Source organism: Ziziphus jujuba, chromosome 10 (assembly GCF_031755915.1).
Source record: "Ziziphus jujuba cultivar Dongzao chromosome 10, ASM3175591v1".
Classification (NCBI taxonomy): domain Eukaryota; kingdom Viridiplantae; phylum Streptophyta; class Magnoliopsida; order Rosales; family Rhamnaceae; genus Ziziphus; species Ziziphus jujuba.
Window position 1 is genome coordinate 25,020,992 of NC_083388.1, and position 12,969 is coordinate 25,033,960.

Below are 12,969 nucleotides of genomic sequence, written 5' to 3' on the forward strand. Positions count from 1 at the left end.
CAAATAGTTTGATGGAAAACGTCTAACATTCATGGTCTTAGTGTATTTTTCTAACATCAAATTATAACAAACCTTATTACAAATCTTAAGGGCTTAGATGTATTATAGCATAGCTTTTATAAGTAACTATATGTATATAGGGGAATATACTGTGTACAAATTAGGGGTTTAACACATATTAGCGATCCTTAACTGTTATTAGCTAATGGTAAATAATCACTTATTTTTATTAAAATAGATAATAAAAATAATTCTTTTTCAAAATTATAATATATTTAAAATATATCAATTTTCAACTATTGAATGATCCTGCAATTGCTAGTGCGATTTGTCAAACATATTTGTCATATATTTTTGATAGAACACGACTCCATACATATATATAGTCCGCAATTTATTTGAGATACTATATGTCGCCGTATAATTATATATAAAGTATGTGTTTAATTATTATGATTTTGATCCTTCTTTGTTTTCTCAATGAACATTTGTTATGTTATTATAGTTTTTATCATACAAAGAAAGATGTTATTTACATACTAATCTACAAAGATACTTGTACATTTATATATATATATATATATATTATCATTAGTGTTTAAATTCAAACTCATTATCATGATATCAAATAATTGCAAATGCACATAAACATTTCTGATACTTAACCACATTATAAATGTGTTTCCTAATAATTTACACTTGATTAATTAAGATGGACAAAATACATTTTTCACTTTCCATACATATAGCTTTCATTGTTATTTAATATATATATATATATATATGGACATTGTTTTATAGAAAATGTATATTACACTATTTGTCATATGAATATTAAATTTTTATATGGTTAACTCTTAGGTTCATATGATTTGGACAGAAGAAAAAAAGAGAAAAAGAAAGAAAAGAAAGCAAAATAGAAAAAGTAAATGGAAATTTATATTGGAAAGTGAAACCCAAATATGAATTTCTACTTTGGTGGGAAGTTTTGCCGCCTTTTTCCATATTTCCCATTTATTTCATTTTGCTCAAATCCCAATCTGTCCCTTATGTTAACGTTTTAGCAAAAGCAAATCCCCATTTGAAACATTTTGTGTGATAGGAGTCCACCCCTCTGTGTGTCCATTTCGACCGGTAACACTCTCAACCTCTCTCTCAGTTTTGTTTTCTTCGTTTCAAAATACAGCTTATTACCTCTGCTACCACCTATCAAATTTCGTCCAATTCCAGAATTTTGGCTGATTGAAGAAGTCATTCTTCATATGTATTTTTGCTCAGCTTGTAAGGTATACGTGAATGATTGGGTTTTTTGGGTTTTATACATATCAAACAAAAGCAACTGGATTGAGGAGCTGGTTGGATTTTCAGTTGGATGTGATGAGCCGAGAGGGAAAAGGTTCTTCATGACCTAAGGAAGGCATTCTTGGTAAGAGACATTTTCTTTCTGAGTTTGTGGTGTCTTTATGTAAATGACAGAGTTCTAGTACTGTAAATATTGAAAAATATATCAGATTTTTATTTTTGGGTTCATACCAAACTACATGATGAGTCAATAGGAAAACAAATATATGTAACCTGCATTCTTTGTTGAAACAACTTACAGCTTATTGCAGCATATATAGGATTAGGTGAATAATTTTAGTTCCTATGACTTATAAAAATTACATTTCCATATCCTATTTGGTTTTCATAATTTCTAAGCGTAATTATATGTCATTTCCTGGAATTATGGTTTGGTTGTTTGTGGATGAGGTGGTTTTTTCCATTTGACTTACCCTCCAATAAGATTGAAAAAACTAATTCATTATTTTCGTAAAAACAATAAAAGTAGTGCATCTACACGAACTTGAGCCCAAAAATCATGTGGCAGAGCAATTGAAATAACCAAATGTAGGGATACTTGCCAAACTCCAAATCAGCTTGTAAACCAAGTCATCATAGAAACATAATAACATTGTCCACATTCTATTTAAAATATTATGTTACAAGATAACTCTATATCACACAGTTTAGCCATAACTTAATGCCTAGTAAGCTGGAAATTTCTATTCTTATTTTTTTCAATAAAGTATATCTACATACATATAATTTTTATGTGATACATAAATATATATTAGCAGCTCCTGACATTGTGCGTCCACTACCTTGCTGTCACCTTTAAAAAGGATCATGCTATAAGAAAACACACTGGACACAAGGTCATTGAAGTTTTATCTTTATTATGATAAAGTGAAGTTGATTATCAATGTTAATTCTAGATGGCTATGAATATACTCCAAAAACAAATATTAGTGGAATGAATAATGCTTAGTATACCTATCATTGTTCTTTTTGTTGTTTTTTTTTTAAATAGACATTTCATGTCTTTGAGTATATGAACATTGCAATATCTGTTCTCCTTTTGCTAGTTAACTAGTTTATTATTCTTTTAATTTCCTATCCTTTAATGCTATCTTGCTGTGTATTGAGACACTTAAACCCATTTTAGCTTCAATATTGTACAAGTTAAGTTATTTTAAGTGCTTGATATATTATATCCTTATAACTATACTATTGGTTTCTTCTAGGAAGTTATGGAAAAAAAATGGATATGGTGTCATGATAAGCTATCAGATGAATACACAAATGGTGTTAAATCATTTATTGAATTGGCTAAACATCATTTAGATGAAGATAATAGGACTAGATGTCCTTGTCGATATTGTCGGAATGTGTATTTCCAAGATATAAGTGTAGTTGAATGACATTTATGGGTGAAGGGATTTTCACCAGATTATCACAATTGGATTTATCATGGAGAGGCATTGAATTTTCAAGGTATTGAAATGGGTTTTGAGGAAGATGATGAAGCTGTTGAACATGATAGGGAAGAAGATGATAATGATGATATCAGGGTAGCATTGCAAGATGCTGCAGGTGACATGGATATTGATGTAGATGCATATGAAGGTGACATTGGAGATCAAGATCATAGAAATAAAGAATTTTCAGGATTATTTGCTGAAGTTGAAAGCGAGTTATATCTAGGGTGTACAAAGTTCTCTGCATTGACTTTTTTGGTCAAGTTAATGCATATAAAAGCTTTAAACCATTGGAGTAACAAGTCATTTAGTATGTTGCTTGAACTTCTCAAAGAAGCACTTCCAGAGGGTACTAAATTGCCAAAGTCTTACTACAAGGCAAAATGTACACTTCATGCACTTGGATTAGGATATGAAACGATTCATGCTTGTAAATGGGATTGTGCATTGTTTTGGAAAGAATCAGCTGAATTGGATAAATGTCCAATATGTGCTGAACCAAGATACAAATTTCAAGGTACTGAGGGGAAAAGGATCCCTCAAAAGGTGCTTCGATATTTTCCTATCACTCCAAGATTGCAAAGATTATTTACATCTCGCCATACTGCTATTGATATGAGATGGCACAAAGAGAAGCGTCCTAACACAAATGGAGTATTGAGGCATCCAGCAGATGGAGAAGCATGGAAGCACTTTGATGAACAATATCCGATATTTGCTATGGATCCTCGTAATGTCCGGCTAGGTGCTGCCACTGATGGATTTAATCCTTTTAGTAACATGAGTACTTCGTATAGCATGTGGCCAGTGATGTTAGTGCCTTATAACCTGCCACCTTGGAAGTGCATGAAAGAGACTTTTTTGATGATGTCACTATTAATACCAGGCCCAACGGCACCTGGAAAAGACATTGATGTGTACTTACGGCCTATGATTGATGAATTGAAAGATCTATGGACAAATGGTGTCACCACTTATGACATCTCTAAAAAGGAGAGGTTTACAATGCATGCAGCAGTGTTGTGGACAATACATGACTTTCCAGCATATGGAAAACTTTCTGGATGGAGTACCAAAGGATACAAAGCATGTCCGACTTGTAATGAAGATACTTCTTCCCAAGCTTTAAGAAGTAAGATTTGTTACATGGGACATCGTCGATATTTATCCATAAATCATGCATAGAGAAATAATCGACAATATGATGGAAAGCCTGAACGAAGGTTAGCTCCAAGGCAGTTTTCAGGAGCTGAAATATACAACAGTTAGATAGGACAATTGAGAGCAGACCGGGGAAACATCCTAACAATATGGATAAAAAGAGAAAACGTGCTGCCTGTGAATTAAATTGGACAAGGAAAAGCATATTTTTTGAACTAGAATATTGGTCTAAATTAAAATTTCGGCACAATTTGGATGTGATGCATATTGAGAAAAACATTTGTGATAATATAGTTGGAACAATGTTGGACATCAAAGGTAAGTCGAAGGATACTGACAAGGCACGTATGGATTTAAAGGACCTGAATATTCGAAAAGAATTGCATTTACAAGAAACTGGCGGTAAAGTTTTGAAACCTTTGGCATGTTTTTCATTAACAAGGGATGAAAAACATGAGTTTTGTAAGTTTTTGAAGTCTGTCAAATTTCCAGATGGCTATGCTGCTAATATTTCAAAGAATGTGAACATTAAGGATGGTAAGATATCAGGTTTGAAAACTCATGATAGTCATGTTCTTTTGCAACAACTTTTTCCCGTGGGTATAAGACCTTACATTAAGAAAGAGGTTTGTGGAACAATTATTGAAATGTGCATGTTCTTCCAAAAACTTTGTGCACGAACTCTATCTATTTCAGACTTGGATATGTTACAAGAGGGGATAATACTTACATTGTGTAAATTGGAAAGAATATTCGCTCCAGCCTTTTTTGATATCATGGTTCATCTAGCAGTTCACCTACCATATGAGGCAAAAATGGCAGGACCAGTACATACTTGTTGGATGTATCCTTTTGAAAGGTAAAGCCTTTGATTATTAAAGTTGATCAATCAATTTACATTCTTTTAATTTTCTTATTTTTTTACTTTTTTTTATTTTTATGATATTTTTCATTCATTATTAGAGCTTTGGGAACATTGAAAAAATATGTGAGAAATAAAGCTCATCCAGAAGGTTCAATAGCAGAGGGTTATGTTGTCAATGAGGCATTAACTTATTGTTCAATGTACCTTCATGGTATTGAAACTCGATTCAATCGGCCAGAACGTAATAAAGATGGTGAGAATCATACTGCTTCGACTTTGTCAGTATTTACTCAACCTGTGAACTTGTTGGGGAAACCTCAATTTGTTGAACTAAAAGATGATGATTATAAAAAAGCTCATTGGTACATCCTTTACAATTGCTGTGAGTTGTAGCCATATTTTGAGTAAGAACCAAAACTTATATATTATTAGTTGAAGTTCAAAATAAGTAAATTATAAATCCATACTTCTAATTAAATTACATTTTTGCAGTGAGCACACCAAACTATTGCAAAACAGGGGTGTCACAAGTATTCTGCAGGTACAAGAAAAGGAATTTCCACAATGGTTTGAACAAAGGGTATGTATTTTTTAGTTATAAAAGGTAAAATTCCAGCGTGATATGTAAGTATTGTTAATTAATTAAAATTACATTTTCACAGATAAAATATTTCAGTAGATGTAAATATCCAATGGTAACTGATGAGTTGTACTCACTAGCATGTGATTATGGAATAAGATCATATAGTGGATGTGTAGTAAATGGAGTTCGATATCGCACAAAAGTTCGTGATGATAGGCATGTCACTCAAAATTGTGGAATTTGGGTTGTAGGTGATCATGATGGTGAATCTTGTGACTTTTATGGGGTAATAGAAGACATTCTTGTGTTAGACTATAGGTCCAAACACTCTGTTGTACTTTTTAGATGTGCATGGTTTGACACAAATGTGAAAAAGAAAAAGATGATCACAGAGTTTCAAATCACAAGCATTAATGTCACTTCATATTGGTATAAGAATGACCCTTTTGTCCTTGCCTCACAAGCTAAACAAGTGTTTTACGTGGATGATTACAAGATGGGTCAACATTGGAAAGTGGTTCGAAAGGTGCATCACCGTCATCTGTGGGATTTTCCAGATCGATTAGATGAAGGTGATGATCCTGGTGATTCATTTGAAGTTGATGAGTTGGATGCTTATCAAGAAAATGATTCAATGGACATTCAAAATTTATTTGAATCAATTGATATTGAACGTCTTAATCGTGAAGATATTGACCCAATAGAAATTAATTTGAAGAGTGCAACAAACTATGAAGATGCAGATAGTGAGGCAGAGAGTGGAGATTTTGAAAATGCAGATAGTGGTGCAGAGAGTGAAGATTATGAAGATGCAGATACTGGCACAGAGAATGAAGATAATAGGGAGTACAATGAGGAAACCGACAATGATAGTGAAGATGAGTTGTTAAGTAATGGTGAAACCGGTGAGGATACTGACTCATTTGCATAAATAACTATATATATTTTTTTCCTTTTTTCAGTTTCCTATGTAATGATTTTTGTTCATGTTAAAGATGATTATGCTCCATTTCAAACTAATTTAATATAACTATATGTTGCTTTTTTAATATAGCTTACTAGCATATATATATATATATATATTAAGTCCAGAATGTTCATATTGTCAGCTAATAATTCGTTTTTGTTTTTATTGTCATCACTTTACATATACTCTTATTCTTTAAAGTTTTATCACAATATGATTATAATGCACCATGTTATCACCTTGGACATATTAGAAAGTTCCTTCACTTTGCATATACTAATTACTTGTACTGTTGTATTTATGTAATGATTTCTCTTCATCATACTGTTGTATTTGTGTAATGATTTATATTCATGTTTATGCTGATCATGCTCCATTTTAACTATAGGTTAATATAACCTACGCTGTCTTTTGAATGTGGTTTATTTGCATATATTAATTACTTATATTTATATTCTCACTTAATAATTTCTTTATTTTTATGTCATCATCAATTCCAATATGCTTTTATTTTTTAAAACAGGGGTGTTATCATAATAAAATATATTGCACCATCTTATCACCTTGGACATGCACCTAATGACAAAAAAGAGTACTTTTTTTTTTTTGTTGCAATTGATTACATCTACAGTGCCGAATATGATCCTAATAGGATATTTCTTAACGTGAATTAGGAGGATTAGATATGTAAAAATATAAATATATAAATATATATATATATATATATATACATATGTATATTTGTTTTTATTCCAATTCATGATAATATTTAGAGTAACAGTGATTCTATTTCCTTCAATGTTTTACCTTGTGCACGTTATTTTTAGATTGAGAATTACTTGTATATTTGTGTAGAGTTTGTTTTGATTGAAAATTAATTATGTATTTTCATTTGTGAATTTATGCTCAATCATGAATGTTATTGGCTTAATAAAAAATGTTTTATTGTTGAAATTATTATTGCATTTTTTAGAGTTTGTCTTTTTTTTCCTAAATTTTATTATTGCCTCTATTTGTCAAATATTCACAAATGCATTTAGTGTTCTTGGAGAATTTCAATGGAAGTGAGGGATATTTATTATAGAATACTATTGGAGCTGAATCAGTTATGCACATTTTTTTCCCCAATATATCAATCAATTAGTAATTTGTTTTTAATTTGTTTCGTTTGTATTTTGTCTTCAATTTTTTTTAATGTTTTTTTATATTTAAGAATGAGATGGTATGATTACAACAAACATGCGTTGATACGGTTTATGGTACGATTACAATAACCATGGATATTGGTGCGTGCTTTTCAAATTACATTGTAGCATCTCACAAGTATAAATTATATTGTTTGCTTTATTCATGTTATATACAGATGCTTTTTCTTCTTTAATATTTTGTGTTTGCAATGTAAATATAGTGTGATATCAATTTCATGTATGTAATGAAATTTATAATAATATAATCAGTTTTATACTTTTTGGTTAAACATATAATTAAAATTATACAATATTATTAATATTTATTAACATTCATAAGCATAATTCACTACCAATCTATTGGTAATTGATACCAAAATAAAGGTTTATAGAAACCCAATATTGGTAATTGATAATGCCCTTTATTTTGGTATACAGTGAAAAAGGGATACAGTGACTAATATTTTTGTCATTAAAATGCATTTCAAATTGCCAATGATTATTATTATTAACCATAACATTCGTTAGTGAAAGGTTTCTCGACGACCAAATAATAGTTACAGAGTAATAAAATTTGCCACCAATTGTAACTAGCCACTATACCAAAAATTTTAGTGACTACAAAAATGTGTCACTCAAACACTATTTAAGGACCAAATAATAAGTCGTTGAAACTAAATTCTTCGACCAAATCTAATTGCTGCTAAAACCATAGTTTTGCAACCAACTACGTGGTCGTTCAAAACCTCTTTTGATGACTGGAACATTTTGTTATTGAATAGGGTTTTTAGTGCCCATAATTTTGGCCATGAATATTTTAATAATTGGTCCCATAACATTTTTTGGTTACGAAGTTATAAGTTTTTATGACTAAAATATATGCTTAAAGTGACCATAAATAGTCACCAACACAACATTGAGTGACAAAATATTGGTTGCTCATATTTTATAATTGGTCGGTAAAAGCTTAAAATTGGTGTCCTTTTTAATATTCAAGGCGTTTTAAAGACTAATTTATGGTCACAAAATCCTTAAAAACTAGCCACTAAAACCTCAACAGATTTAGCAACCAACATATATTAGTTACTAAATAGAATCTGTTACGACGTTTAAGCGACCACGTGGTGACCACGGTTTTTTGGTCTCTAAAAGCCACTGGCGACCAAAATTGGATGTTTTGCAACCAAATTAATGGTTGTTAAAAGGCATTTTTTTAGTAGTGAGATTTTCAATGACATTCTTGTCAACTTGGAAGGCCTTGGTGAGCACATTAGGATTAATACGAGGATCTGAATCAAACACAGCGTTAGCAATGGTGATTACTCCTGCATTTTGGCTGCTGAGATCGGCAAAGGCAACTGCATTGGTATATCCCCTGTTGAACTGGAAATGAATGAGACCAACTTGGAATACAAATACATCTCCCTTGTTCAGGACTTTAGAAAAAAGGAGGTTCTCGTCCTGGTTGGAGGTGACAAAACCAACCTACAGTGTACCCTCTATGACTATGAGGATTTTGGTGCCGTGAGGGTGAATGTGGGGAGGGTTTAGACCATGTGGTACATAGTCAATACGAGCTAGGGATATGCCCAAAGTGTTGAGTCCTGCTATTTTATCGACGTTGAGTTGAGTTACATTTGAACAAAGTGGGTTCGACGTGTCCCTAGGCTTATCGAGCCCCTGAAAGAAGAAATCATTGGCAGTGACATCCTTTGGGTTCTTGCAGAACTTTCCACTCACAAACACTGCTCCATAAAGAAAATAATTTTTGTTAGTTCAGTAATATTATAGTATCATAGTATTATTGTGAAGTCCCACATCGGTTGAAAAGTGGAACGAAACACTCCATATAAGTGGGTGTGGATACCTTTCCCTTGAGAGGCCTTTTAAAACCTTGAAGGCTGGGTTGTAAGAGGATTCCCCTGGCCCAAAGAGGAAAATATCTCATGCAGGTGGTCTGGGCTGTTACAGATGCTATCAGAGCTAGTACCCGATCAGTGTGCCAGCGAGGACACGGGGCTCCAAGGGGGGAGGATTGTGAAGTCCCACATCGGTTGGAAAGGAGAACGAAACACTCCATATAAGTGGGTGTGGATACCTTTCCCTTGAGAGGCCTTTTAAAACCTTGAGGGCTGGGTTGTAAGAGGATTCCCCAGGCCCAAAGAGAACAATATCTCATGCGGGTGGTGTAGGCTGTTACAGATGGTATCAGAGCCAGTACCCAGATCGGTGTACCAGCGAGGACGCTGGGCCCCAAGGGGGGAGGATTGTGAAGTCCTACATCTATTGGAAAGGGGAACGAAACACTTCATATAAGTGGGTGTAGATACCTTTCTCTTGAGAGACCTTTTAAAACCTTGAGGACTAGGTTGTAAAAGGATTCTTCAGGCCCAAAGAGGACAATAGCTCATGTGGGTGGTCTAGGCTGTTACAATTATAGTATATCTGGTTATCGTAGGATATAAAAAAAGTTACTGAAGAAATACAGGAGAAGGAAATAAAAGGTAAACATACAAGCAGATTCAATTTCAGAGTCTTTGACTGCTACACAGAAGTCCTGCAGAGGACTAGGGTCAGAGGCAGAGGCAATAGAGGATGCCAAACCTAAAACAACAAGAGACAAAACGATACGAATGCCTTTCATCTTAATCATAGAGAGACATGTCTGATCGATGTTTTACAAACTTTCTTGTTGTATATATGCAAGTGAGCGATGAGAAATCTTGGTTGCACACCTTCCTATTTATAGCGGCTTGGAGTCAGGAACTAGTCTCTGCGTATTATATTATAGTAATCAATGTAAAGAATAGTTCTTCATTAAGCACTAAAAGAACAAGTAAAAACTTATTTAATTTCCTCTACAACGTTTACTTTTAACGTGGAAATGGTCTTCCTTATTTTATTTTACTTTTTTGTTTATTTATTTTATTTCTGATGTCTTGCTGGTATCCTTCTCTCTTCAGTTCATTGAAGCCCTTTTTTATATAAGATTTATTTTAACCATTAATATGTTGTTCTCAGTAAACGTTAAGTTGTATTAATTTGTCTCCCAGGAAGCCCCTTGTGTAAGTGCGACATAATTTTATTTAGCCAATTAACATTGATTTTATTATTATTATTATTATTTTTTAAGTTGAAAATTGTCAGTGTTGTGCGTGATTTGATCAATTCAAGTATGATTCAACAAATGTATTTTCAAAATTTTGGTTATATTAAATAAAACATATTTATAAACTGTCTTGGTGGACAACAATTATGATATTGCTTCCTAGAAATTAATTACATGGTTAAAGCTTAACTTAACAACCTAATCTTTTGGGGCTGGAGAGGTTTCTGTTAATGCTAGATAAAATTAAAATGCCTTTGATTGTGTCTTAATTTGCCAGAAGTAATCTAATAACATGATTTATTTTATTAATGCTTCCGGAAATAAAGAAAAATTCTAGATGTTTATTTTCATTTTTATGCTACAAATATTTTATGCCTTTGGTTGACAAGGGATGTTGGAACAAGCAGAAAAGTGTACGTTTACTCCAAATAATCTGTATGACATTTAGAATTAAAGTACTATCAATTGCAAGGAACTAAAAAAAATAAAAATAAAATAAAAAAAAATAATAAAAAAAAGCGCAGAGTTCAAATAGAATTTTTTACAATTTTCTTTAATCCAAATTTGAAATGAAAATTGGCATGTGAATCAAATTATACATATAATGAAAGTAGAATTTTACAAGTAATCAGATTAAATTTTTACTTTAAGAGAACCTGCCATTCATGCTTTTCTGGATTGTCCTATAAAACTTTGATATTGACTCAACTTTTCATATAAAATTTGAAGATATGGGTGCTAATTTGAATTACCAAGTATGAAAAGATCAATCTAAACGACCCAATACCTTAGTGTAAACTGTCAAATCACACGTATCATTCTTGATAATCATTTCGTTTATATTGAATTATATATTATCCCACAGATTATTTGATAAAACTTTTTCATTGCTACATCTTTATCATATTTTTGTCACTGAAAGTAATTTATTGAACTGAAATTCAAAGGCATATATATATATATGGTAAGTTAATTTGTAGTAGTACTTCTCCCATGAATGGTCAAGCAGGGCCTTTATCTTTTCTGGTGGATAGTTGTTCGGTATAAATTGGAATACAATCAAAATGAGACACCAGAGAAATAGTCCAAAGCAAAGTGTAAAATACTCAACAACACATGTTTCTTTCATTTTCTACTATAACAGTAATTTTGTGGTAATGTGAGCCTAAAGCCATTGACCATATATGTAACATCCCGTGCCGAACAACATCGAGATTTTTTTCACGTTGATCGAGATTGACCGAGTTTGACCTCCATTGATCGAGAGGGATCAAAATTTGACTTTTTGTTCTGGATGGAATTTCTCTTTGACTGGGGTATCGTTGCAAAGTATGCATCGATCCGAGTCCATAGACTAGTACCACATCGAAAACGGAGCTACAGTTTGAAAGTTATGGGCAAAACAAGTTGAGGTCCGAACTGTCCAAGGGATGCCGAAGTTGACTTTTTGTTCGTGCAAAGTTGAGCTTTGACCCATGCATGGTTGTGAAGTACTCATTTGTACGAGTTCATAGACTGATGGCACACCCAATACGGATATGTGGTTTACAAGTTATGACTCTGCAAAGTTTTTTTTTTAAACTGTATTATTTTAATATTATTTTATATATATATATTTATTTTCTTTTTCTTTTTTTTTTTCCTTTTCCCCTAGCTTCTTCTTCCTTTCTTCTTCTTCTTCCTTCTTCTTCTTCTCTCTTCATTTCTACTTCCCGTCAATCTCTCTCTCTCTCTCTCGATCTGCACCATTTCCGGCCACACGTGCAGGCCACCGATGAAGTCCATTCGTCGGCGAGCTCAGCTGCCAAGTTTGGCAATCGGTCAACCAGAGATGTGCCCAGATCGGCGGTCAACCAGAGATCGGTCCATTCAACTCAATTCCCTGTTGTTTGGGAGATATGACAAGTTGAAGTTCGGTCGAAACCTTCCGTCCACTTTCCGGCCACCTCCGATCGAGTTGAGTCCAACGGAGTTCAGTAATGTGATCTTCGTTTCATTAGCTTTCCATAGACATCTCATTTGCGAATTTTGGATACTGTTTGTGTTAGCTTCCCCGGATATCGGGTATTATTTATTCGAATAAAATATTAATTTATTTGATCCTGTGTAATATTATTATTCTACGAGCACGTGTGAGTTGTAGAATTGATCCTATGGAAGATCTTGGTTGGATTGCATGCTCGAGGTGAGTGACCCACCTTCAAACTTAATTTTGGGTGTTTTAATTATATGTATTTTGTGATAATTAATTATTTGAAAATATGATATTTTATGTGTTAATTGTTTAGTAAAATTA

The 12,969-nt window shown here is 32.8% G+C and overlaps 1 pseudogene; it reads right to left on the reverse strand.

The window, feature by feature from the left end:
* Positions 1-4,572: 4,572 nt before the first annotated feature.
* Positions 4,573-10,208, reverse strand: LOC107435888 (germin-like protein subfamily 1 member 14; annotated as a pseudogene).
* Between the last annotated feature and the right edge of the window lie 2,761 nt (positions 10,209-12,969).